This window comes from Polyodon spathula, chromosome 2, assembly GCF_017654505.1.
Source record: "Polyodon spathula isolate WHYD16114869_AA chromosome 2, ASM1765450v1, whole genome shotgun sequence".
NCBI lineage: Eukaryota > Metazoa > Chordata > Actinopteri > Acipenseriformes > Polyodontidae > Polyodon > Polyodon spathula.
Genome location: NC_054535.1, coordinates 92,975,458 through 93,003,211, shown reverse-complemented (window position 1 = coordinate 93,003,211; position 27,754 = coordinate 92,975,458). Strand labels below are relative to the sequence as shown.

Genomic DNA, 27,754 nt, shown 5'->3' with positions numbered 1-27,754 from the left:
GATTAGTTTAGAAATAAAAATAAGAAAGTGGACTTCCCTACAATTTTTATTTCATGTTATATTGTTGTTGTTGCTAGTGCATCTTTGATCACATAAATTGCAAAGCATGTTCTGTACATTACATTTTACAAAATCATATTCCATTACATAATGCAGATTTATAGTATTTTACTTTAAGTATAGTATAGTATATCACTGCTAGTGATATATCATTAAAGCTTTAAACTGGGAGTTTCATGGAAGGCAGTTGAACAAATAGCAAAATTACATGCCACTGTTGTATTCTTTGCTGAGAACTTAAGGCTATAAAAATGTTTCATATGGTCTTTATCTCAGCTGCTTATGCAAAATCATACACTTTATCCATTCCTGAGAAGGCACAGTTCCTGCAGCTTAAGTCATGGTCAGCTTTTTCCCTTTCATCTTCTTGAGTATGAGGTAATCAAATGTACAGAACATGGGCCAAGCAAGTTAACCCTATATTATTTTTTAACACAAACAATGTACATGGAAAAATATATTCTTTTAAATGTAATTAAAATAATTCCAGATGTTTTGTTCATGATAATGTGTTATTAATTATGGTTCCTGGATAGCTATACACAAATGGCAAAATGTAATTCTCATTTTTAAATTTTATGGTAGAGTAGCCACATTGTAAATGCCATGAACTGTTTATGATGGGAAATGCATATTCAATTATATTGTTCAATTTCCTCAACAGTAAACAGCACATTAACTATATATATATATATATATATATATATATATATATATATATATATATATATATATATATATATATATATATATATTGAAATGGACTGTTGAAAACAAATTTAGTAAGTAAACAAATGTTAGGAGACCAGGTATCAGGATGCTTGTGAGTGTGGTGCTTTCAAGTTAAAAAAAAAACAATTCTCTAGTCCAGACTGGTCGAGGCCATCAAGTCTGATTTAGGAGAAAAATACTTTCTGTGGTACAATACTTGAAGAGAATTTGTCTTATCTTTCTATTATTCATTTTCTATGAAATCTATTTGATTTCACTGGCTCATTTGCACTTGCTTGTTTCTGTAAAATGTGTCACTCTCCCAATGTGTGCAACGTCTCAGCAGTGAATTATGGGTTTTAACCTCTGATTAAACTTGACAAACAAATACATCTCACAGTATGTAACACCGGTAGATAAATTAGCTCACTCAATGTGGAAACCCACTGCCATTGATTGGATAGATGGTTGTATAGATGAGGGCACATTAGGTAAGGGTAGCTTTCCTTGTTATGAAATTAACACATTATTAACAGGTTTGTTATAGTTTCACTTAATATCTGCTTACAAAAGAACATGTTTAAGGTAATTACTGAGTATGTGCACACACCTAAATATAGTATAAGTATTTAAAACATGATTTATATATAGGCTTCCATGAACTGTACCTATACATTCAAGTCACCTCTAAACAGTAGGCATGACTTTTCTGATAGGTATGGAGTTTGCACCACCATGGAGTTTCAGTTTACTATCACGCAGTAGTGGGATTTGACTAAATTGCAGGACAGGTCAATATGGTGATGATTGTGGTACATGAGTGGTACATCCACCACAAACCTTTGACAATATCATATCTAAAAAAAAAAAGAAAAAATGTACTAAAAGGAGTTTCAGGGTCTATCTCAGCACCACATAACCAATACAATCTTAGACAATGACAGTCAGTGTGTTTATTTGTGTAAATGCTTGTATATACAAGAAACACAGGAGAATAATTAGGTTTGAAAAAACAAACAAAAAAAAAAACAACAGTCTGCGTTTACAGTCAATGGAATTCACTCATACTTCACTGTCCAGTCTATACTACACACGCATGAACTGTTTGTTAGGCTGTCAAGAGTTTGATAGACAGTTCAGTCTAAGTTGTTTACACAAATCTTTGTGTAATTGTCTTCAGACATAATACATGATGAAGCAGTTACATTATGTGGTCTTACATGATTTCTCATTATAAGTCTCTCACTTAAGTTAACTATATTTCTTTGAAACAGCCTTGAATGGCGTTTATGGTTCACAGTACAGCCAAGAATTGCATAAGACTACTATTTGTAAATGCTGGTATATTTTATTGCTTAAACAAACTAAATGCACATACAATTTTGAGTGCACATTGTTTTCATTGTTTTCATTATTTGTTCCTATTTCCATTTTTAAGTTTACATTTAAAAAAACATACCAGTACATCAAATAATTTTTTAACTACTGCAAATGACAATTGGCATTTAAATGTGGTCAATATTGAAGCAACAGTGAAAATAATATTGCAGTTTCTAGATACTTCTTTCCTTGAAAAAACAGAACCGCTGGGGACAGTTTGGATTAATTATATATTCATAAACATGTCATTTTAAATGAAGTAACTGAGATTCAAAAGTGGAAGAATGCCTTTAAGCAAATATTTGAGCAGAAAATATATTTAAGCAGAAAATTGCTCCAGGTTATCCAGGACAGTTTAGCTTTTTTTGCATTAAGGAATAATTTACTCTTATAAAGCCATTTGAAAGGCAGGATCACAAAAATAAATAAATAAAGTTATAAACAATCCTACCTAGACACCATCATAGCTGTACAGTATATATAAAAAGTATTTCACTTACACTTAGTAGCCCCTTTTTTTTATCCCATCATTGATTAGATCAGTCTGCAGCCCTTAGGCTACATTAATGAAACTATGAATACAACGAAGAGTTGGCATTTAGACCAGGTGGCATACTTCAGCAATCAACGCATTTCTGTACATTGAAATACCGTTCACGTGATTTACAACAAGGATCTCGCAGACATCAATTGCAAGAAATGCACAGGTAATAATAACTATGGGGTAACTATACTATACATAGCCTGCAGTATAATCTATTGTAGCTAGACAAAGAATAATTTTGTACAGAAAAGTGCAAATCGGTTATGCTGTGAAGGTACAGAATTATTTGTACAGAAGTTAAAGCAAGTATGCAGAAGCTATCGACATCAGTGCCAGCTGACACATGCAATTGAATATCTTTGCCCAGATCCTGTGGAGAAACAAAACAAAACACTGTATGCAGGTATGTGATTTAGGAGAACACTTCCTTCTTTGATACTATGCTGTGATTGTAAGCCCACTTTCCTTTATTTATTTATATTACTGTGTTTCAATTATGTCTATATGAACGCAGTTATGCCTTTTTTCCGTTTGCATAGAGAGTTATTACTATTTCCTTTTTCGTTTGCATAGTAATCTTTTGCATACTTTTTTTGTTTTATCATTATATTATAGGCTACATAAACGCATGTATTTTTTGTACAGTTTTATTTAATCATAATATACCTGTACATAGATGCATTTCTGTTCAGAAGTTGCTCTTTTTTCTTTCTTTATTTTATATGTGCGTTTTAGTATATAAATGCATTTATTTTAAAATTAGTCTTACTTATTTTCAGGCGTTTCGGAAGTGTAGTATGGTTAGCACAGTTTAGTAAATATCGTCTGAATATTATTAGACTCATTAGTGCTCTCATGCGACTTCATTTGAATACACCACCATGCATTTTGTGTATTCAGCAGATGCTAATGTAACCATTGTGTTATTTTTAAGGCGTGCATGCTAACTCATGTCTTATGCTTTAAATCATGCTTTATCATAGTCGATAAATATGGGATTATCTGGCATGCACCTTATCCTTGGGTAACACACTTGTTACCTTTAGTAAATGAGGCCCTTAGAATGCTGTAGGACTACAAATACCAAAATGCAGTGCAATGTAATAAAAATAAAAAGTAAAATAACTCTCCCAAATGTTGCAAATAAAACTGGAGATAACCAATATATCACAGTAATGATCATTAAATGTAAAATGATAACCTACAGAAATATAAATAAAAAAGGCTAAATTAATAAACTAGATAACCCAAGAAAAAATATTAAGATGGTTGAAAGTATGTCCTTTGTTTATACAGATCAAAAGAAACCCTATTAAAGAAATTGATTGATGTTTAATGTGTAGAGACATTCTTTGATTTCTACTGTTTGACCAATTTCCTGGACACTAAGGATATTTCTATTTGATAAACAACTGATTAAGTTAATGTTTGTTAGAGCAGTCTGCCCCCTGACACTGTAAACTGAGCTTCCATATACAGTTTTAAATCCATGTGTTTAATAGACATTCACTAAACTTATTGCAGAATCATGTCATTTTATAACTGTGTTACGGTTAGCAACCTTATTCCAGAATGAGATAACTATGTAGAAACACAATACATTTTGGAAAAGCAGCTTTTTGAAAGGTAGCTGTAAAACCCATGGTACATTAAACAAAATATCATATTGGAAGAGCAGCGGACATTGATGATATTCTTTTTGGAACACCATAGCAACTAAAAAAAAAAAAAAAAAAAAAAGCATGTCTCAGTTACTATAGCTCCAAAATAAAAATAGTGACAAAACTTTACCCAACCCACACCTGTTCATGTCAATATAATTCAATTTAAATAGTAACACCACATAGTTTCTGTATCTTGAAGGAAGAGTTAAATTGCAATGATTGTTTGAGTGTATGGGGGTTCAGCCCATGCTGGCAAATATTCAGTTTTTACATTTGTGTGTTTTGTGTATATAAATACAACAATGTACAAAAAAAAGATCACCACCTGACAGCGCTTGGCTCTATAAGATTTATAACAGGGATGCTTCATTAGTGAAGTAGGTTTCCTTCAGGGATTCCCAAAATCATTAGCTTTAGCGTTTTTCACCGTGTAGAGAAATCAAAACAAATGGTGGCATGACCCCCCCCCCCCCCCCCCCCCCCCACACACACCCACACCACACCACACACAGGAAAACCACTTAAGTAATTAACCCTCAGAATCCCTGAACTTTAACAGTTCTAGACCCATGGGGCCAAATATCAACAGTATAAAGAAACTGGGGAGGGATATAAACCTTAGGCCTGTGTCCTTTAGACAACAAAACGTACATCCTCCTAAAAATTGTTAAATTCAAAACTATCAGGAGCTGCTAGAGCTTCCAATTATATACTGATGTGATAATATCAGAAGTAGGAAAAGTAAGTATATTCACCACAAAACTAAAAAAAAAGAAAAAAATGTGTGTTATGATTTTAGTTCTAAAAAGTGTTTTTATATTTTAAAGGATTTTAGGTCAAACTTGTTAAAGCATATGTTACTTGATCTGACCCATTCGCCCCAGGCTAGGGAAAGCAACCCGACACCAAGCAGCTGATCGTCCAGTTGAGGATTCCTTTGTGTTTCTCTGCTGTCAGAACTGGAACAGCACATCTGGAAAAGGGAACTGGTGCTCTGATTGAATTTTGTTTTTCAAACAAATTTCTATTTTTGTGTCACATAATGCTGATAAAGAATCTTTCAGGGCTTTCATTGAAAACATGAATTACTCCCTGAAGGAAAATCTAATAATTTAAAACATCTTTAAAAAAATCTCATTCTGGCAAAGTAGCAAGACGTTAAACAATCATTTATCACGTGTGTCATGCTTCTGCTAACGAAATCATTTAATTTAAGCTTGGTATCATACATCATACACAGACATTCAACCCAAACTTGCAGATGGCATATCTTCTTCTATGCATTTAATGTAATTTTTAAATAGATTTTTTTTTTTTATCTATGCCTTCCATTTTTAATGATATTTGTAACCATTTCTACTCTATACGGTAGGCATAATGTATTAAATGCATTCGATATTGAAAACCTATTGTATTGTATAGGACCTATCACATTTTAGACATTTATTGAATATCTGTTGTTTGTATTGGATATTGGATATTTGTACTTTGCCTGTACCCTTCTGTGTTTTATTGAATTAATGAGCAAGCCACATCTTCATTATCTAAAATAATAACTAAAATTAAAACTAAATTTGAGATGTGAATTTTGGATACAAATCTGGGATCAGATCACAGAGGTCCCAGTCTCACATGAGGTTAATAAACTGAGTAATTAAAGACAATTCATAAGCATCAAGGTTAGGCTGAGATAGCTACTACTGTATATAGAGAACATATTAAAGCTTAGTACTGGAGCAGTAAAAAGTTTTGTGTATTGTATCTGGAGAAGGTATCTTGTTTCTCCTACTAAACACAACCCTGACTTTGCTTTTTCTTGCTCTTTCTATGGTAAAATAGAATCTCTACCTACAAGTGATTCACACAAAATGTTCTGCAGTCATCAATAACAGCAGTATATTAGTTCCTTGTGTGCCACTCTCTGGTATGTATTGTTTTAAAAATAATATACCACATAGCTGTTTTCATGGTATTTTATATACATAGCATGTCTCTGATAAAAAAGATCAATGCTTGCCATTCCCCGTATTCATAAATACTTTTTCATTCTGTTTTGGATATATGTAAAGGCATTTTTCTGAGAGAGAATTAGGTCATTTCCAACACCAAGTTTTGTTAGCATAGATGAGGGGGAGGTGAAGGTCTCAATGTTGCATGTTAGTGCACATTAAGTCAACAAAACAGATACAAAGTATTGTTTTACGTTAACATTGTAGTATAATAAAATTGATCATTTTTAGATTCAAGAAAGTTGGATGATGGACATTCAAATGTTGTAATACTGTACTTTTAATAGAAGGTTTAATAGAAGAACTACCAGTATGGCTGTGTCACTCAAATGAGAATTAATATATTCACCCACCGACTTTTATTGGGTGCCCTTGGTGTTAACTGGATGGAATGAATGATGATGCAAATTCTGGGTTGGCAGCCAAGAATGTAAATATAAGCACAAAGCTTCGGTGGAGATCAGTGCAACCTGTTTAGAAGACAATTATCATTTGTAAATTGTATTGATATTTATTTCAAATGAACTAGGAGGGTATGACACATACCACATCATTTTTACAGATGTGATACCAGTCTTAGGAGTTACCCATTTTTGAGGTAAAATGAAGAACAAAATCCCAGCCAATCATTCTAGTAGTATTGGTAGTTATTGGATTGCATTTGGGGTTTGACAGCATTTGTGGGACACCTTACTTATTATAATAAACTTAATATTGGGGATGATTACCTATTCAGAATGCTGATATTTTTAAATAAGCATGGGGTCTGTGAGAGGTTGATGGTAAATACATGTACCACCCCCAGATGCTCAGTATCCCAGCAGATTTGGAAGTTCCACTGCTTATTGGAGACATTGCCCATTAAAAGCATTCACACACATTTGAGGACTAGGCACATATCTGTTCAGGGATATTTAGTTAACAAGCGGTCAATTCCACAAACACCAGAAACCAGCAGGGTTTTTCAAATATTTTTTTGTCTATCTGTTGATAATTTTACAAAATGTTAAACTTTTTTTTTTTTCTTTATAAGAAATCCAGACCTCAGTTAAACTGATTTTGCGCATTCAGTTTCCAAAGGGTTTAGTTTTGTTGTATAATATAAAACTTGACATTCATCATGCATGGCTGACAGATGGCTGACTGAAAATCACCACTATTTGCTGTTCTGTTACATACTTGGTTTCATACATAATATATACAATTTCTGCACACATGGGTATGAAGCAGGTAGACAAGAAGAGAGGTCTAATAGGTTGTACTTGCTAGATTTACAGTAGCTGTAATATATCCTATACAATAAAGTACATTAACGGGACATGTGGTAAGTTTTTTTAATGGAAGTTAATTATATTTTTGGACATAAATGGATAATTAAAGTGACATTTTTGTTGGTATGATTTGATTGTGGGCATTACGTAATCAATAGTTTGGGAAATTGAGTTTCTATGTCTGGGTACTTAGCAAACGCAGATTTTTTTTTAAGGATTTGAATACAATGCCGTTTAAATTGTATGCTTGTCTTATTATTTGTTTATTAACATAACCTTTTGATGTTTCATTATCATAGGAGACACGATAATTAGAATGTGGTTCAATGAATTGAAACATGTGCAGTGAATATAATGATATGCAAGGTGAAACAATATAACATGTGTTTAACAAATAGGGTGTTCAAAAGCAGAACATCTCATTGAACAGTAATCCCACTCCTGTAATCACAAACATTAGCCAATCAAGCAAAGTTTCAGCAGGCAATTTGAATAAAAACAATACGCCTATCAATACACCTGCAGCATCTAAGTATCAAAAGGCACCTACTATGTAAAAGGTGTATTCATTTTGTGTAGATACAACTTAAAAGCTATAACTACAGGCTGCATGTCGTGTACTTGGAACCAGTAGCCTCCCTTAATAATAGAACATCTTCAAATTACCTTAATACATGGTTGTAGTCATCCAAAGCCAAAATACTTTACAGTACAGTATATGTATTTATGATGATTGTGTTTTTAAAGACCTTGAACTGAATAGGTTTGTGCATTGTGTTTATATATATATATATATATATATATATATATATATATATATATATATATATATATATATATATATATATATATATATACTGTATACAACAACTGAAACTTTGCACTATACTTTAAATAATTTTCAACCGTACTGGTATTAAAATAAACAGCCACTGTTGGACTGGAACATACCATCAGTGGCCATAGAGGGTCAGGACCCTTTCCTTAGTTCTAATTGCAGTCAATTAGGAAGCTGCTGAAGTTTGAAATAAGAGTCTGATGTGCAACTTCCACCAGGGACAAGATTATTTGATTAGATTGCGTTATAATCAATAAGGTCATGCCCAAAATGCAAATTCAAATGTGACCTTGTGAAATACAGTAACCTTAAGTACTGTGGGACAGAAAACAATTTACAACAAACTTTATTTCTAATTAGTAATGAGTTTCTAAGAATTGCACATTCTTTTATTTTATTAAGATCGAACTGCCTCTTCCATTGCTATAACCCCCACCCCCCCCCAATATAGTTGGGAGCCATAGGTAAAAGGCGCGCAATTTGTGTTCTGCCTTAGAATAAGAATGAAATAGGATCCAAGACCATGTCATCCTATAAGTGGTTTTGCGGTATAAATGGCTGCCTTATAGAGAGAGCATGGTATATTCTGCAATAGTACAATGCAGTGGCTTCTGTCTGCATACCATTACTTATGTATTCCACTGGTATTATTGACTATTAGATTAATCACAATCTTCTCTCAACATGCTGGCTCTGTTCCCTTGTTTTAACTGATGCAGCATGTATTTGGCTGGCCTTGATATTTTCTGTGTTTCCTGGAGTTTTGGGCAGAGGTGAATCTAAGGTTGTTTTTGTAATAGGAAAAAATGCTGCAATTCAAACAATGTAAGGGATACACAGCTATATAACCTCAAGCAAAAGGAATGGGGTTGGGTCTTGGGTTGGGGTCCTAATTTCATTTTTCCAAGATAAATACCTACACTAGCAAGAACGAAAAGGGAACTTTTGAGAGACTATTTTAATCTAGAAATCTTATCAAATATGACCATCAATGATGAAAACTAGCATTTTACTTACTTTTAAAAACAAAAACTACAATAATTTTCACAAATGTACTTTAAAGTCAGCTTAGATAGCTCTGCTTAGATTATTAAAACAGATCCTATTTCTCTTCGTCACTCTCAATGGTTCATATATTGTAAGATGTATAGTAGTCTATATATATAATTTCCCAACCATACAACCATAGTTGAAATCCCTACATGGTATACAGACAGCGCTGTGTACGAATATCATTCAATCCATTAGTCACGGTTGCTAAACTACTAAATACATTTAGGAACGCACCCAACAGAAGCCTTGGGATAGTTTACAGTGTGAATCACTCCTTAGAAATAGTTGCAGGAGAGTTTCTAGAGCTGCTGAAGAATGTTGTTGATTTTGTGGAATTCAAGTCAGTACCAGTGATCTACAAGTGTTGTGGAGCATGCATTAACACCACACAATCATCATCATGCAACACATTAAAGATAAGTACTAATTCCAAAGCAATGCCAGTATACAACTTTAAGGTAGGCACAGGTTTTCTTACTGTAGTTTTGTTGATCAAAATATTTTTGAGTTTGAATATAAAAGACTGTATATTATTACATTTTGATTTGATTTAATTCCTACACAGTAAATTGTCCTTTAAAAATTCCTCAATTGAATAAGGTTTAAAGGAGCCCTGTTCACCACGACACATGCAGTTTGCAGGCAACAGTCATTGCTTTGGGAATGGGTACAGCTACAGTACTAAGTGCAGACACAGTTGGGGAGTAATGCATTACATGTAAAGCATTATTGTAATCTGATCTGATGTCAGTGACTTGTAGCTGTGATGGTTCCTTTTTCAGACATTTTATGTAAAAAAAAAAAAAAAAATTACATAGTCACTTTTAGTTACATAGAAGACAAGGGCTTATTCATAACATGAAAATCAAACGGCATTTCAACAGTGCAAGTCAAACTTTACATGTCACATGATAACATCATCTTGCTAGAAAATGGCATGTGAAGAGGGAACAAGTGGATTCAATAGCTGGATTTTCATATTATATATATATATATATATATATATATATATATATATATATATATATATATATATATATATATATATATATATATATTTATAGTAATGTTACTTGTTACAGTTTTGTTCAAGTAACTTCAAACTGTAATGGGTTCTTTTTCTAAAAGTAACTTCCCCACCACTGCATACAGGTTACATCTTTCAATGAATCTGAAGAGGCTTTGTGTTGCAGTGGTTAAAGAAAAGGGCTTGTAACCAGGAGATCCCTGGCTCATTCCTGGACTCATTGTGTGACCCTGAGCAAGTCATTGAACCTTCTTATGCTCCATCTTTCGGGTGAGATGTTGTTGTAAGTGACTCTGCAGCTGATGCACAATTCACATACACTAGTCTCTGTAAGTCGCCTTGGATAAAGATGTCTGCTAAATAAACACATAATATTCCACAGGCATGTGGCGCTGGAACAATTTTTAGAATAGGGGCACTGAAAGCCACTGAACAAAACTGTAAGCCCTGTGTAAGATGGAAACCATGCAACAGGTTACTGTTATGTCAAACATGTTAACAAAACAAAGGCAGCATCAACACCTGTTTATCTATTTAAATACAAAAAAAAATCTTTAACTACAGTCCTTGCTATAATGTTTACAACATGATTACTATAAAACTTTTAGAGTAAACAAATAAAAAAGTAGCATATACTGTTCTCATCCACTTAAATACATACTGCAGTTTAGAAAGGTTTGCTTGTTAAAACAGGTTGACCGGTTGTATTTTATTTACAGTAATCATTGCAGACAAGGACTGCTGTAATGGATGGACAACTAGCATGTCCAGAATATTACGGTATACGTGTGTTTTTAGTATTGCCCCTACTACTAACCGACTCTCGTGAGAAAGCCATGTAAAAAGCTGCAGTGCACTACACACACAGCTCATAAGATTCATGAAACTGGCAGGATTTATCATTGCAGCACCCCTGTACTTTAGCCCAGCACCCCTAGTTCCCACCCCTAGTTCCCACACCACTGCCCACAGGTGCTGGTTTGAAGAACCTCTTCGCTGGAGATTACTCCCAACTACTTTTTTTTTTTTGTTATGACGGTCATACATATATTTTGGCAAATACCTTCATGCAGCATTTGAACACAATAAATTACATACAAATCCAAACTGGTCCAAGGAGAAAGGTTTAATCAAGACAGCAACAGAAAAACATGTTTACTTTATCACAAACTGAAGAAATTGAATATACTGTGCACTGAGCAAGAACGACAGACAACTATGTGGAGGGTCATCCTCAAAAGAGGGTTTAAAACACACTTTTAAAACTCATTTGTTGTTCTACTTATACCCTTGGCAGTTTAAATTTACTTTTTTTGTGCTAAATGGTTGAAACTGTATTTAGTAAATGCGGTGTCACTATGAATTTACTGTGACATTACAGTCCCTTTTTGTAATCTCTTAGCCCTACTTTCACTGGTAAAGTAATAGAACCCTTTATTACAGTTTACATTTATTATTTGTAATGTACCTTTAGCTTAAACTCACAAAACTGCATGCATTCTAAATGATGTCTGCTATAAATTCTCATCCATGCTACTTGAATTTCTACTGGTACTACCTGTTACCACTTACCAGGGCCTATTGCAGTGAGCAGCTTTTCTTAATGCAACTTTCCTACTTTCTAGATGATGATTTGTACATTTCCAAAATATATCATCTCTCAGCCGTCTCATCCAGTATTCCACATTATACTGATTGTACTTTTACACCCTCATGTTTTGCTCATACAGCAATGGCCACAATTCTCTCTGAAGCAATACGTACATTCTTCCGCATGTACCCATTAATTGTACAGTACATAGCACAGCTCTGATATGTAGTCTTCAGTTACTAATGTATCAGTGCAATTAATGCCACAAAGCACACTACAGTGACTTAAACTAATGTGTATCTTTCCACCGAAATGTCCTGGAGGAGGCATATTAGCCAAATGTTGTTTTCTGTTTCTTTTTGAAAAGCTTTTATGACAATTACCTATGACAATTACCTGAATTATTTTTCCGCTCATATGATAAAACACTCCATTTGCAATAGGATGCAAAAAAGTATTTTGCTTACTTAGCTTTACTCCTGCGGTATTTGTTTTCATAGTTCAGTTTTCTCTACTGTTCATCCTTCACACTGTAATAGTATTATACTTACACATAAACCTGTTCAAGATGTTACAAAATACAAAGCTCCTCCTGAAACAGAATATCCTGACTTTTTTATCCCTCTTTTACAACTGTATGTTTACCTCCTTGTTGAACAGCAAAACAGATACATAAAGAGCACCGTCATGGCTTCATCATAATTCCAGCTTTGAGTAAAACATTCATCATACACAAATTCACCTGCAATGGGGAAAACAAAACAAGCAACCTCACTTCAACAAAATCCTGTTATTTCCATATCATTAATGTTTAGTACTACACTTTTGCCTTGTAAATTCCAATGACCTTGATTGGAAGTGAGCCGAATTAAGCATTAACATGCAGGGGCAGATGTACTAAGATGGGCCAGTTGCAGGGCAAATATACCACAATTAGCATTTTCCTTGCGACAATTCGAAAAGTATACATTTTGTTGTATGTATGAAGAGAAAATATGTTAATAAAGAGAGCCGCAATATACTAATTGAAATATTCGTTGTGTCATCTTAGCGAAATCTTTAGCATTGCAAGAGTTGTGTGACTTTTTTTAAATAGATCAGAATGTTTCTGTCAAAAAGCTTTTTATAGTCATACAGTAGCCCCTGTTTGTTCAAAATAAGGATGTGTCAGATTTAAAATTATATGTAATACGATCGCACACACATACATTTATAGTGCTCAATGCATTTTAAATGTATAAATCATTGCACTGAAATAACACTAATTTGTTTTGGATAGGCTACACATTACATTATGTAAAAATATAAATCTGTGCAGTGGGCCTATAGAGTAAAATCAAATGAACACCTAGCACACTTTCTTTTTACTTTAGCCTGTAGGCTACCGGTAACACAAAATCCATCATGCTGCTGCATAGCACACATTGTTGTGCAATGCGAATAAAATATTTTAAAAATGTAACCTTTAATTTTAAGCATTTTTTAATTTTTATTTTTAACTTTGCCTACTTAGTAGCCTAGACAGTTAACACAAAATAGATCATGGTGCCTCATTGACAAGTTATGATACTTATAGGAGGACAGACAATTCTCATTAATACAAATTTCAAAGGACCAGGAACAAATTTTGCATTATATCAGTAATTCATATTATAATGAGCAGCCTTTAAGCCAAATGTGTAGTTTTTTATTTAAGTTAGTTAGTGGTGCAGTGCTAAATTGTGCACAATTACAAACCACCTGCACATTAATAGAATAGATGTGTTTCCTATTCCTATACAGATGCTCAGAATGAGCTGGAGGAGTTAGCGGCACATGTGTGCAGTCTATTGCATGTGTGCAGTCCAACAGCCCCAACACTTTAGTACATCTACCCCTCAGTATCTTAAAAATGTATATGGGTCTTTACTTACAAGCAGGAAAACATTTAATTAAATAGTTCACAGTCATCATGTTGACAGACACTCACTACAATTGTTCAGCAGTTTATAGAATCAACAGTTATTTTCCTAATTGGGAGGCAAGAGTTATTATGAAGTAATCAGACCCAAGATAATACACCTGTCAAACGGTGGTACTTTATGCCAAACCCCAGTTACTAAGAAACACACAAATACATACACATTAGCAAACCCAGCAATTAATAAACAAAAATAGCTACAAGGAGGGAGGAGGCATCAAATGCAAAGCAAGTTATCCTCTGAAGCTTAGTATTAATATGTTCCTTTCATTCTTGGTTGCAAGCAACTTCATTGCATTAATAATGCATGGCTTATAATTAACATGGTGCATTAATAATCATCCATTCCATCTATATGGCCCTCTCATTTTAGCCATGACTGCTAATTATTTATATACAGTATATCATGACATACAGGGCACTCAAACAGTTAGGGCAGCCTTGAAATGCATTGGCAGAGAGTAGGCTCAAGGATCTTGATCTTGAAAGTGTATGCAATGCTTGTGAAGTTACAGATGTCCTTATAAGTAAAGTGGAAAATATGACCTTGCTTTTAACACATGTCTACAGTGCCTATAGGAAGTATGTACCCCCTTTGGATGTTTTCACAGTTTGTTGTGTTACAACCTGAAATCTTGATGTACACAACTTACTCAACACTTTCAATGTGTGAATAAAAAAGGGGGGGCAAACAAATCAATAAAAAATAAAAAAACAGAAAAGTCTTCATTAGATAAGTATTCACCCCCTCTGCTATGACACTCCTAAATAAGCTCAGGTGCAACCAATTGCTTTCAGAATTCAGACAATAAGTTAAATGGAGTCCATCTGTGTGCAGTAAAAGTGGTTCACATGATTTCAGATTAAGGTCCCACAGTTGGGTAGTTCTTTTAAAGCCAAGATACGACCATGATGACCAAAGAGCTTTCAAAACCACTCCGGGATAAAGTTGTGGAAAGGCACAGATCAAGGGAGGGGTATTAAAAGATTTCAAATGCATTGAATATCTCTTGGAGCAAAGTCAAGTCGATCATTAAGACATGGAAGGTATACAGCACCACCCAGAATCTGCTTAGAGCAGGCTCTCCTCCCAAACTGAGCAGCCAGGTAAGAAGAGCATTGGTCAAAGAAGCTACCAAGAAGCCAATGCAACTCTGAAAGACCTACATCATTCCATGGCTGAGATGGGACAAAAGATGTGGCAAAAGTTTCTGTGATCTGATGAAACAAAAATTGAACTATTTGGTCTAAATGCAAAGCAGTATGTCTGGCGCAAACCCAACACAGCACATCACCCAGGTAACACCATCCCTACTGTGAAGTATGGTGGTGACAGCATCATTCTATGGGGATGCTTTTCATCAGCAGGGACTGGGAAGCTTGTTAAGGTAGAGGGCAAAATGGATGGAGCTAAATACAGGCAAATCCTTGAGGAAAACCTGCTTCAGTCAGCAAAAGACCTCAGACTGGGACGGAGATTCACCTTTCAGCAGGACAATGACCCCAAGCACACAGCCAGAGCAACACAGGAGTGGCTTAAAAACAAAAAAGTGAATGTCCTAGAGTGGTCCAGTCAAAGCCCGGACTTGAATCTGATTGAGAATCTTTGGCAAGACTTGAAGATTGCTGTCCACCAACGATCCCCATCCAACTTGACAGAGCTTGAACAATTTTGCCAAGAAGAATGGGTGAATATTGCACAATCCAGATGTGCAAACCTGGTAGAGACCACAAAAGACACACAGCTGTAATTGCTGCCAAAGGTGGTTTTACCAAATATTGACTCAGGGGGGTAAATACCTATCTAACCAAGACATTTCAGTTTTTCATTTTTCATTAACTGTTGTTTCACAATAAAAATTATCTTGCCTCTTGCTCTTGTTGTGTAACACATCAAACTGTGAAAACGTCAAAGGGAGGTGAATACTTACTATAGGCACTGTATGTCAAGCTCTGGTATGCATTTTGTTTATGCCCAGACAAATAAACAACTCTAACCACTATTGTTAATGGTCCTTAACTTGGGTCTAATGTTACCATTGCAATCAAAAGACAGGTCCTTCAAGTACTGTCTGTTTACACGTCTGTGGTCCCTGCCTCTGGAATTTACAAATGAATAGCAAAGTATTAAGGTTTTCTTTCTTAGGTACACAATGGAAGCAAGACAGAAGCTATTTTGTTACTCCTCTGGTTTTCTGGATTGAGGCAAATCTACACAATTACTAATTTTTAAACTAATGTTTTCTTCTAGATTGTGTGGTCCAGTGGTTAAAGAAACAGGCTTGTAACCAGGAGGTACCCGTTTCAAATCCCAGCTCAACCACTGACTCATTGTGTGACCCTGAGCAAGTCACTTAACCTCCTTGTGCTCAGTCTTTTGGGTGAGAAGTTCTTGTAAGTGACTCTGCAGCTGATGCATAGTTCACCCACCCTAGTCTCGTATCTTGTCAAGCGCTTTGTGATGGTGGTCCACTATGAACGGCGCTATATAAAAATAAAGATTATTATTATTATTCTCAAAAATGGTCTGGGTCTTAAATTCAAGATGTGTGCATTAAAATAGCCAACAAAAGTTGTGACTGCTCCACTATGCAAATAGAAACGTGCCTAATTGCCGAAAAAAGACAAATAAAAATATCACTGCCCAATCTCGAATCATCCGTGACATTCAGGCAGCCGTTTAAAAAGAAAAGTGCCATAAGCTTTCTGAGGAATTCGAGGAGAACAATTTCAGCATTTTGTTATTATCCTACGCAATACCATAGTTCACAAAAAGTGAGAAAAACAGGTGCGAGTAATCATGACTGAAAATGAGAAGCAGCACAATGCTGTGTGACAGCATACAGCCGCAAACTGCCTCCTTACATCGTTTTCATATATGCGTAATTGAGGCTGTGTCTTTGGAAATGCATCTTTATTTGATATTTTGTTTCCCTCAAATTCGAGGGTGTCTTAAATTGAAAGGAATATGGTACTTGTAACACTATCATCAGAAACATGGAAATGTGGACATACACTATATCATTAAGTGTCAGACGAAATTTGTTGATTCTGTATTTTGGAAAATTGCTGGATGATAGCGTCTACAGACCCAATCTGTGGTCCAGATTTGAGACATGCAGAATATAAATATACCTCAAGAGGAGAAAAGTGTTCCGTTTTGGAGTTAAGTTTCTTTCCAAAGTAGCTGTTCAGCAATAAATTGACACCAAATAGCTACATACGTGTGTCAATTGACAAGCAGAACAAACTGAAAAACTGATGAAAAACTCCTGTATTTCATAATGTCAAACTCAATACTCACCTTGAGTCTTTATTCTTAGCACATGCTCTGCTTAGCATACAGAGACAATCACAATGGTAAGCGGTTTAGCAGGGACACTAGCGCTGCAGGTTCTAATGTGAAATGCATTATATGCAACCAAGGTTGTTTTCAAGCTTCTTTCCAAAGCCACTTTGTTCAGAAAGTAAATAATATCTGATACTTTACTATACTGTCATAAATGCTGTCAATGTAAACCAACTTACAACTGCACAGTAGCAGAGGTCTGAATGATTTTTATTCAACTATCAGTCACTTGTGTTCCTGTTAATAAAAAGAGCTAAATTTAATCCTTTATATATTTTAATACATCAGTAATAGAAAAATCAGTGATAATGTGAGCATTCCCACACTGCCCAAGTAGTATACCCCAAGCCTGCCTTGAAGGGATCTCTCTTATGCACTGAGGAGGAAGTACATTCTCCATGTCTATTCAATTACTGGCCTGCTGCTTTAAGAAAGCTGTTCATCACAGTGTGAACTGTGCCGAATAGGGCAGTGGTTTAATAATGCGGATTACTGTCAACAAAAGTGTAGGCCACCAAATGCTTTTAACTTTTAACCTGCACTATAGAGATATAAAGCCAGGACCCAAAGCTGAATGGCAAGTACTGTTCATGAGCACTAACATGTCCATTCTCCCTGTAGAAAAATGTTCTTGTTGACCTGGATACAAAACAGATTAAAAGCTATTGCTTTCTTCAAACCTTTACTTGCACCCAATTAAGTGTTAAACCTACCATGGCACTTATATTTCTGCATTCTGTTCAGACTAAATTGCCCGGAACCATCTTTGACAAAACACAGTCACCCAGTCTGCCACTACTATTAAATGATTGCAGCTCTAATGTAGTCTTGTCAACGACAATATCTTTTATGGCCAAAAATTAATTTGCTTCTATCTATCCTGTACTACTTTTGTAATTAATCAGAGGTCCCATTTCAGTTAATTATTCCAGAAGGTTGAAATATTCAGTGTTTTTGGAAGACAGCTATAAATCTTCTTTGTTTACCATCCCCATCTCCAATGTAGTTTTCTGAATTGTATTTAAGTGCTAAAGCGGGCAGGAGCTTGGGCTCCTTCCCTGTTGTGTTCCGCAAATAATATCTGAAAATCTCTCTATTTAAATTCAAATTCATTCCCTTATTCTATGTCTTGCATTTTTTCTTTTCTCCATCCTCCTTTCCTCCTCCACTATGCAGCTCCACCCCTGCAACGGTCTCCCTCTGGGAGCAAGTGGAGCTCACTTCCCAACCTTAGAGGCCCGGCTGCACCAGGAAGTTACTCCGCGAGCCAGAGTAGAACCCTGGCCAAACCTATCCTCTCTTCCATTTTCACGTTCTCTACCCCCAAGGTTCCCCTTGGAGGTAATAATGGTTCTTTCCCAACCTTAAAGGCCAATTGGTTTGGTCTCAGCTCCACGAGGGTGGCTCTCTGCAAGCCAAGAGGAAGCCTTGTACTCCTTCCTACATCATAAAGCACTTCTCTCCTATTCTCACTTCCTGAGGTTCTTCCTCCATGCAGGTTTTGCTCCTGTCCCTTAAATTAGCAAAATATTATTTTTTTTATTGGATTCAAATGTGGGAAAAATACTCTTCCTTAAGGAGAAAAATGACTTAAATATTTGTTAATGTTATTTTAAATGTTGGCAGTCCTTTATCAACTTTGAATTTACATAATGACTGAACAAACATACACTTTATAATGGAAGTCAGTCATTATTTTTACAATTCCATATAATATAAAATTTGAAAATAAATATAGCAATGATACTGATTACAATGGAAATGTAAAAATATAAACAACAGAAATATGTCTCAATAACAAGTTTTTCTGAATAATTTGCCTTCAACTCCAATGAGAGAATGACCAATGAAACACAATAAATACATCCACTCTAGCGATGGATATGAAAAAGTTATTAATCTCTCAACATTTGTATTAATCTTGTTATTTCTGGTTGTGTAAACAACCACAAACAAGCTACAACAAGTTTTGAGAGCTCGAGCGTTGAATACATGTTCAATAATCTACAATACAGGGTTATTATGGGTTTTGGAAACTGTCTTGGATTCATTCACTTCTCTTTCAAACACTGTAATTGTTACTTAAAAAGAACATTTCATGCATGTTCATGATTGTTTCACTCTTCTAGCCATAAACAAACGATTGTTCTGCCGTTTTCGTACTTCATGACCGTTCATGGAGGAGGCTGTGTATACAGGTACATAGCAAATGGCTTTAAGAATAAAGGGTCATGATTAGTAATTAATAGGAAGTGGAAAGTTTGTAGTTTAGGCAATAAAAGTGTAGTGCTGGAAGAATAAACTTTTTTTTTTTTTTTAATAATAAAGGTTAAGGTATGATGAAGTAATGTTTTTTTTTTTTGTTTGTTTGTTTTGTTTTTCTGACTGTGAAACAACTTACATGCCATGCATTTTTTATTGTTAAAGGTAGCTGAAGCATGACATTACAAAATATGATTTTAATAACTCAACCTAGGCTGAAAAGGGGATACATTATGATCAAAGCACAAAATGGCAAAAAATAATGACAATTCAATTTAAGAAATTCATGCAAAATAGGTGATTGTGCAAAACAAATATATCTGTCTAAATGTGAAAATGTACTACAGGATATTACATTGCACCTAATAGAATATTCAATGGTTCTGACCTCTGCATGGGTACAATACCTATAATATTACAATCTCACCGTATAAATCACTTAACTTGCTCTTTGGTCAAGGTTTATATTACTCAACATGAATGTCTGTTTATTTGAAAGACTCTAGTAATTAATGGTGAGCATGTTGAATAAGCAGGTTACTTGTTAATAGTTTCAATGTTTCACCAAACCCTGTAGAAGTTTATACTTTGTAGGCCTTTCTATGTATAGGAATCTGTTGCCAGTACACACCAACATGTATCTGTGTGCAGATAAATAAATAAATAAATACAGCACTGTACAGTACAGTAGATACAGTTTCTATGTTTTCCAGACAGATAGTGACTTCCCTGAGGATGGAGTTTGGGGTCATCCTCTAAGGAAGTAGAAAAAGAAATTATCTCAATTTATTCATCATTATTGATAGCTGTCCATCTGAAAAGGGCACTGGCAGATAGCAACTCCAGCCATGCCTGGCCAAGCAGAAGTCAATTTGACAAAAGAAGATCTCCTTGTGGAAACCGATGACCTCAAACCATTATATTGCTCAGTTATAACTGTAGCCAGAATGCATTACTGGTACCAACATTTTGTACGGATAGTCAACTAGAAAATTGTGTATCTTCAAATGTTATTTTAATTGTCTTTGTTTACACTGACCTTATTATTCTGTGGTGTTTGTAATTATTCGGAGTGGTTCAACTTTGCCACTTACGATCTTTGTCTATATAAATGTAGATTCGGTGTGGATGGCACAATAAAAGATGACTTGCCCAGTCATTCTGTTGCTTTTGAATAAATGCAAGGATAGAAACAAAATGAAACAAAAAAAAATCTTGCCATAGCATATGAAAGAATTACTCAACAGTAGAGGTCTGTCTTAATGCTCTAAATAGTGTCAGATCTTAATATCTCCACCCCAATGGTGGCTCATCAGAGGAGGCAGAGAGAGGACTGCCAACTCAGAAACGTTTAAATAAATAAGCTCATTTATAGAATTTTTTTTTTGTAATATAACAATAAATACATAGCTTTAACGCAGAGGCAGCCATCCGATCGACATTCTCCACTCAGTGACCACTGTTCGTTCAGATGCGCTCTCGTCTCCACTGTTGTTATGATTAGCATGTCTATTAGCCAATCATACTCTTCCATTTCTTCAGCTGGCTTGCATGGAACACTGAGTAAAGCCGTCTAAAAAATAGCCAAGAGTGGCCTGTATCCCCTCCCATTTTACCTGTTTTAGCCAATCACAGGACCTTGGATGTTAATACTGATGACAGTCAAAGCATGGTTTAGAAGGACATAGTAAATGCCTATAGATGTATTATTTTTTAAAATGTGTATATATATATATATATATATATATATATATATATATATATATATATATATATATATATATATATATATAATAAAGAGTACTGTTTTTGTAATGTATCTTGATCTGGAAATAAGTTTCATATGTACAAAATGGTATATCATTATTTTGCTGGTCATTTATTTAAGTTTAGCAAATTCAGATTTACATAGTCAATTTTATCTAAACTGAGTGTTAAGCATAATCTTTAATTATTTTCACTGCCCTCATAATCCAGACCATGGAGCACAGAAATTATTCTAAACTAGCACATTACATGTCTACTGCATTCAAAGAGTCATTCATGTCTTTAAACGCTCATTCATGAGATATCCAGTCATACAGAAAAGAAACATTCTTCTTGCGGAGTCTTTACCAGGGCATTTTGTGTTACTGTAATCCAAAGGCGAATAGGTATTTATTTAACAGAGAGAGTGTACAAGGAGGCAATTGACACTAATGATCACATTGAATGTCCTTAAATTTCATACATACATTTGAAAAAACAAACTCTAGTTAGGCTAGTGAGCCTAGACTCTTTTTCCACCTGAAAGCAAAGTAATTTATATATTCTGTCACAGGAATCCAAGATTTATAGCACAGAGGGAAGTTTCACTCAATCTATTATGTATATAGTGCTTCCTTAGTAAAATAAAAGCTTAAGCTTGCAAGTGTAAAAGTAAACCCAATATTGAAAGTAAAGACATGAGGTTTTTAAATAATGGTTGCTGCTCTAACAGTGTAAAAAGCTACTGGTAAGATTGCATTTGTGTTAATTTTTTCTCTTGGTATTCTTTTTTTCTTTCATTTATTCTCATTTACACATAATGGACCCTGTTTATAAAAGTACTTGCCGACAGTCGTAATAAATTAATTGAGTTTAAAACTAACAAAAGTTATCTATATTGCTATTCATAAAATGATCGGAGAATACGGGACTGTTGCGGAGCACTTTATGAATGGGTATACAGTTGTTCATGAATGAAAATCTGCCTCTTTTTGATGACATCGTCAGCATTATTAATGTTTCCTGGTTGCCATCGATAGCTGTTGCAAAATAAAAAATGGAATCCACCGACAGTACTACCGAAACCCAAGTCTGCACTTGATTCAAATGCCCCTATCATGTCTGCCAAAAATTCAGGACATGTTATAATTTAGAAAAAAATTTTTTTTTTAAATAAACAGGGCCTATTTTGTATTTTCATTTTGTTTGGCAACACTAGTAAGCAATTTTCCATATGCACACATAACATTTCCTTTCTTAATTGCAGGATCAATAAATAAAGAAGAAAGAAAGAAAGAAAGAAAGAAAGAAAGAAAGAAAGAAAGAAAGAAAGAAAGAAAGAAAGAAAGAAAGAAAGAAAGAACAGAAGCTTTCTTTCTTTTTTTCAGATAATAGGCCAAGAAAAGAAAGACAAGATCCAATAAAGTTATGATTAGGTTATGATTTTAAGAATTATTATATTATAATAATATTACAATAATAATAATAATAATAATAATAATAATAATAATAATAATAATAATAATAATAAAATAGCCGTATTGCACGCCATATTTTATGCCGTATTGCACACTGTACACAAAATTGATTGTTTTGTGGTGCGCGAAAAAAACAAAACTAACAAAACCAAAAAAACTACTGATCACTGATCAAGCCTCGCACTGATTGTTCGATCAGTGTTTTTTGCAACACAAAACAAGCCCAAATTTCCAACAGAGTGCACCAGCAGCACTGGTACACTGTACATTTTAATGCTCCATGAAAGTAGGTTCACATGGCAGTATTCATCCAAACTGTTCATTGTATAAACTAAATAAAAAGAAAAGGACCGCTGTCAGCCGCTGATCACGGAAAAGAAATAAAAATAATAATAAAATAACTGTCTATTCTCAGTCTCTCACTTGCTGTTCGCTACACAGCACTGTTTCAAAATGAATATGCCAGAAAATATGTTCTTGTGTGAGTATATATTTATATTAATCATTTTCCTTCATATAAAGCTAACAGATTTTTTTTTTTATTTTCAAAATTGACAGTGTTAATCACAGGTATGTCAAACTGTATAACAGAGCAAGTGTAGTAATGACATGTCTTTAAAAAAAATTGTCGTTAGTTTAGACTTGATTGTAGAAAGCGTTCAATAACTCCTAGTTATCAATGGCATTTTGCTGTCATTCACTGTTATGAATAGCAGGTTGACGCTGACCGATGAAAACTTTATGCTAATGAGGTAATCATTAACCTTTCTCTCAATTCGTTAAAAACATGGCTTCATAGACAAAAATCGTTGGGGCTTAACGTCGCATCTGAATGATCTCTTATGAATAGCAACTGCTGTTAAATAGGCGGCTATGGACGAAATCTGATCATGTACTCCTGTTTCTCACTTCGACAGGCATTAACCCTTTGTGAATAGACCCCAATGTTACTAATATTTACAAGGATACCAGTTAAACACACTACTTCGAAATTAGGAATATATTTTAAAAAAAAAATGTTGGATGCAGCGCACCATCATTTTTTGTTGCATTTTAATAAAAACAGAGTTTCCTTCATTTCATGTACAGAAAAATTTATCTTTTTATGGAATTAAATTATAGAATTAAAAAACAAAATGCCTCTCTCTCTCTCTCTCTCTCTCTCTCTCTCTCTCTCTCTCTCTCTCTCTCTCTCTATATATATATATATATATATATATATATATATATATATATATATATATATATATATATATATAAAAATTTAATTGAAATATAATTATACGCCCAGTGGTAGAACAAAAAAAAAAAAATTGTTGTTAATTTAAAGTAAAATGTACATTTTATTCAAACTTGGAATTCACAAAGCAAATATGCTTCAAACACCCATTTCCAAAGCCTTTTATATCCACTGTGCACACATACATTTACACAGAGCATTCTTTTTTCTATCAGATCATTTGTAACACTTTCAAGATCTGTGGTGTGGATGCTTCACTGGTGATGCTTTTGGATGTTCAGCCTAATGCATCGCTGGTTTCATCAAAGGATTGAATACAAGCCACAGTTCTTTTACTGCTGTTATTGGAACATGCTTCAATTTATCTCAGAGGAAATGTGTGAATTAGTAACTAAAACATCAGGACAGAGGGTGAAAACAAACTGAGGCATTCTAGCCAGAAGACAGAATACAAATGCAATTGCAGTTACTGTGTCACTACAACATAACTGAACCCGGTCAAGAGATGACATTATACAGTATCATATGAGACAGAGCTACAGTCTTAAGATTTTTGCTCCAAATTTAGTAAGGAAAAATACATCCAATAAAAGTATCTAACCAGAAATTTTTCAATATGGACATCTTGTTGGAACTATATTAAAATATACATTATGTACCATAATAGTAGTGTGTATTTTTCATGATAATAACCTATATAGACATACAGCATGCTGGTATAAATGTCCATATTCCACTCTGTACAGTGTGGGCACTACAATAATAATATTAATAATTGTAATAAATACAGCTCCAAGATACACAGGCTTTCTGCCAAGTGAAAACAGGATAATGATTCCATTTAAAAAGGTATGGTAACTAACAATGAGATCTATCAACGTGGTATCACTTTACTTGGCAAAGTACTAACTATGCAGGTGGAAATTCAGTAGAGGTGAGGTGTCGGTGAGAAGGATTGGTGAAGAACTCTGTTACATAAATGATACTTTAAATGTATGATCTGTTTGGAATTCCGCATGCAAGAATATTTACAGTAGTGTGCTGGCAACTGCATTTTGATGGAAGCATTTTTTTCACGAGAATTGTTCAGTGTGTGTTCCAGCGTCAGTCATTTCCAGCGTCATTAATTTTCTTGCTGTGGCTTTGATATGAGTTGAGTGCAAAAAACAAACAAACAGAAAAAAAAAAAACGGCACACGTTTTTTATGTTTATTTAGTTTATGTACGATGTTTATTAGATCGTTATCATTGATTTAAAATGAGTATTGTAAACGTAATTCTTAGGTACCAATCCTTATTTGCGTCGTCTGTTTGAATTTCAGTGTACATTAATGTCTCTATTAATATTATGGTTGTAAAATTCACTCGCCTACTTTGGTTGTTGATAGAAGTGAAAACCAACAGCTTTTGTAATTGTTTGAATACTAGAACTGGTAGGCTGCTGTATATGGGTCCACCTACAGAATCGCCACATAACAAAGTGTTAGACAAATGAAAACAGGTAGCTTTTTTGACGTGCTAATGACTTGCTGTTTTATTCAGCCACAAATAAAATAACGTTACCATATGCCCTTTATTCACGATTGATATATTTCTATCGATAATTAGTGCAACACGCTCTGATAAAAAAAAAAAAAAAGATATATGTTCTTTGAACTTTATAAAAAAGTTTACCTTGCGAAGAAAAATCTACTTGCAAAAACGTGCCATATACTACAAAATAAATAACTAAATAAATAAATTAATAAATACATAATAAAAAAACTTAAAAAAAAAAAAAAAAACATTTGTTAACTATCAGGAATTATAATTTGATTTTCATAATGTTAAAAACAGTTTTGATGAAATGTATTCAAGTATTTTTTTTTTTTTTTTTGCAACCATCCTTTAACATAGTTTGTGTTTGCATGTTTGGAATTCACAGTAGTCTGGCAAAATCTAACATCTGTTTAGTTATGTTTATGTTAGGGATGAGTAACCTACTGGGAATATTATGACAATTTTATTTTACCTTTTATTTTCGGTGATCCAAAAACAAATGATGTGAAACATGCATGGCTAGGCGCAAAACAGTAAATACCAACTTTAAATGCAGGGCTTTATAAAGTTACTACATAACTCAGTTGTTGATTATAACCACCACTAAAACATTAATAAACAATTCACAAGTGGATTATTCAGTGTCTAATTGCAGGGTAGTATTTGTGTTGTCGTTGTTGTTGTTATTGTTGCAGGATTCATTTTTTAAATGCAGTAGGAGAGTGATGTGTTTCTTGACAGTTGCAAAATCCAGCAGATACAACTTCCTTATTTAAAACCTTGTCCTGAACCTTTTCAAACATAATCTTCTACAAGGCATGATTCAACTAACCATTAAGGCAATGACTTATTTTTTTTTTCTCGTAACCCCAGATTTCCTTTGATGTACACATTTAAAGACTAGATGCTTAAGAAAACTGTCCAGGACACTTGGAAGGAGGTGAGGGTTGTAATAAGCAAATTGCTCAGAAGTAGTAAGTCTGCTGCCCCTTGCCTACATCACCATCAGGTTTAAGAATGTTTAGGGGGCTAATAGATCACTTGGAAAAGAGGGAGAGAAAAGAGAGAGAGAAACAGAGAACTGCGGGAAATAAGAGCAAAAGAAGAATAACGATATTTCCGCTAAAACTAATCAATCAGGAATTTATAATAGCTTCCATGCAGAACTGCTGACTCAGGGTCACCAGCTTCTGTGACCCATAAACATAAGGGCAATGTTCACGTAAGAAAGAGAGATAAGGGAATCCTAAACTAATTGTCCAGCCAATGTCAGGGCTTTCAATGCCTTCCATTTACACTCCAATCCATTTTTTAATCACTCCCTTATTACTTTAATTCCCAAGAGAAGGTTTTGCTTTCTTACCCACAAGCCATCTAATGTGCACATACATGTGTTTCGTTGTCTATTTTGTAATGCATGTACATATTAAACAAGCAACTTCCTTCTCAAAACAAAATCCACATAAAATAAATAAGCACATCTCAACAAATAAAAAAGGAAGGCAGGCGTTCAGTAAAAACAAACAAGCATCTCTCGTTCAGCCAGATAAAAAAAACAACATCTCATAAAATAAGTCTTCGGAGCTATCCCAGCAAATGAAAAAGAAACCAGATTTGTGTACTTACTTAAAATGCTTTGGCTTGTCCTTCTGTCTCTGTGGCTCTGAGCTCCAATACAAAAAGTTGTCAGTGTGCTCAGCCTTATTGCTGTGTTTTAACCACCAGCTTGCTCTGCACTGGCTGGGGGATTAAAGCACTTTTAAACTCTCACAGACACCCCATGTGACCAGGGAAAGTCATTGGTGAGGGCTCAGGAATAAATTATGAGCTGAGCTGTCCGTGCACCCCCTAGCCAGTGTTTCGGGAAGTGTATGCTTCAAAAACACACACACAGATACATGTCAGTGAATTTAGCTAGGAACTGTTTTAAGAAATCCACTAGAATTATACTATCTATTATGTTTTCCTTCTGGTCCTTTACTGAATGAAAACCAGAAACACTGCTCTATTGGAAACTGTTATCTCCCTTCTT

At 34.4% G+C, this 27,754-nt stretch overlaps 1 protein-coding gene across 2 annotated transcripts in view; it reads right to left on the bottom strand.

The window, feature by feature from the left end:
• LOC121303904 (ciliary neurotrophic factor receptor subunit alpha-like) overlaps positions 1–27,453 on the bottom strand; it is a 159,928-nt gene extending 132,475 nt beyond the window's left edge. For both annotated transcript variants that reach the window (XM_041234765.1, XM_041234774.1), the window contains exon 1: positions 27,349–27,453. The gene's annotated coding sequence lies outside the window, so the exon portion shown is untranslated. The remainder of the gene's footprint in view (positions 1–27,348) is intronic.
• Positions 27,454–27,754: the final 301 nt, after the last annotated feature.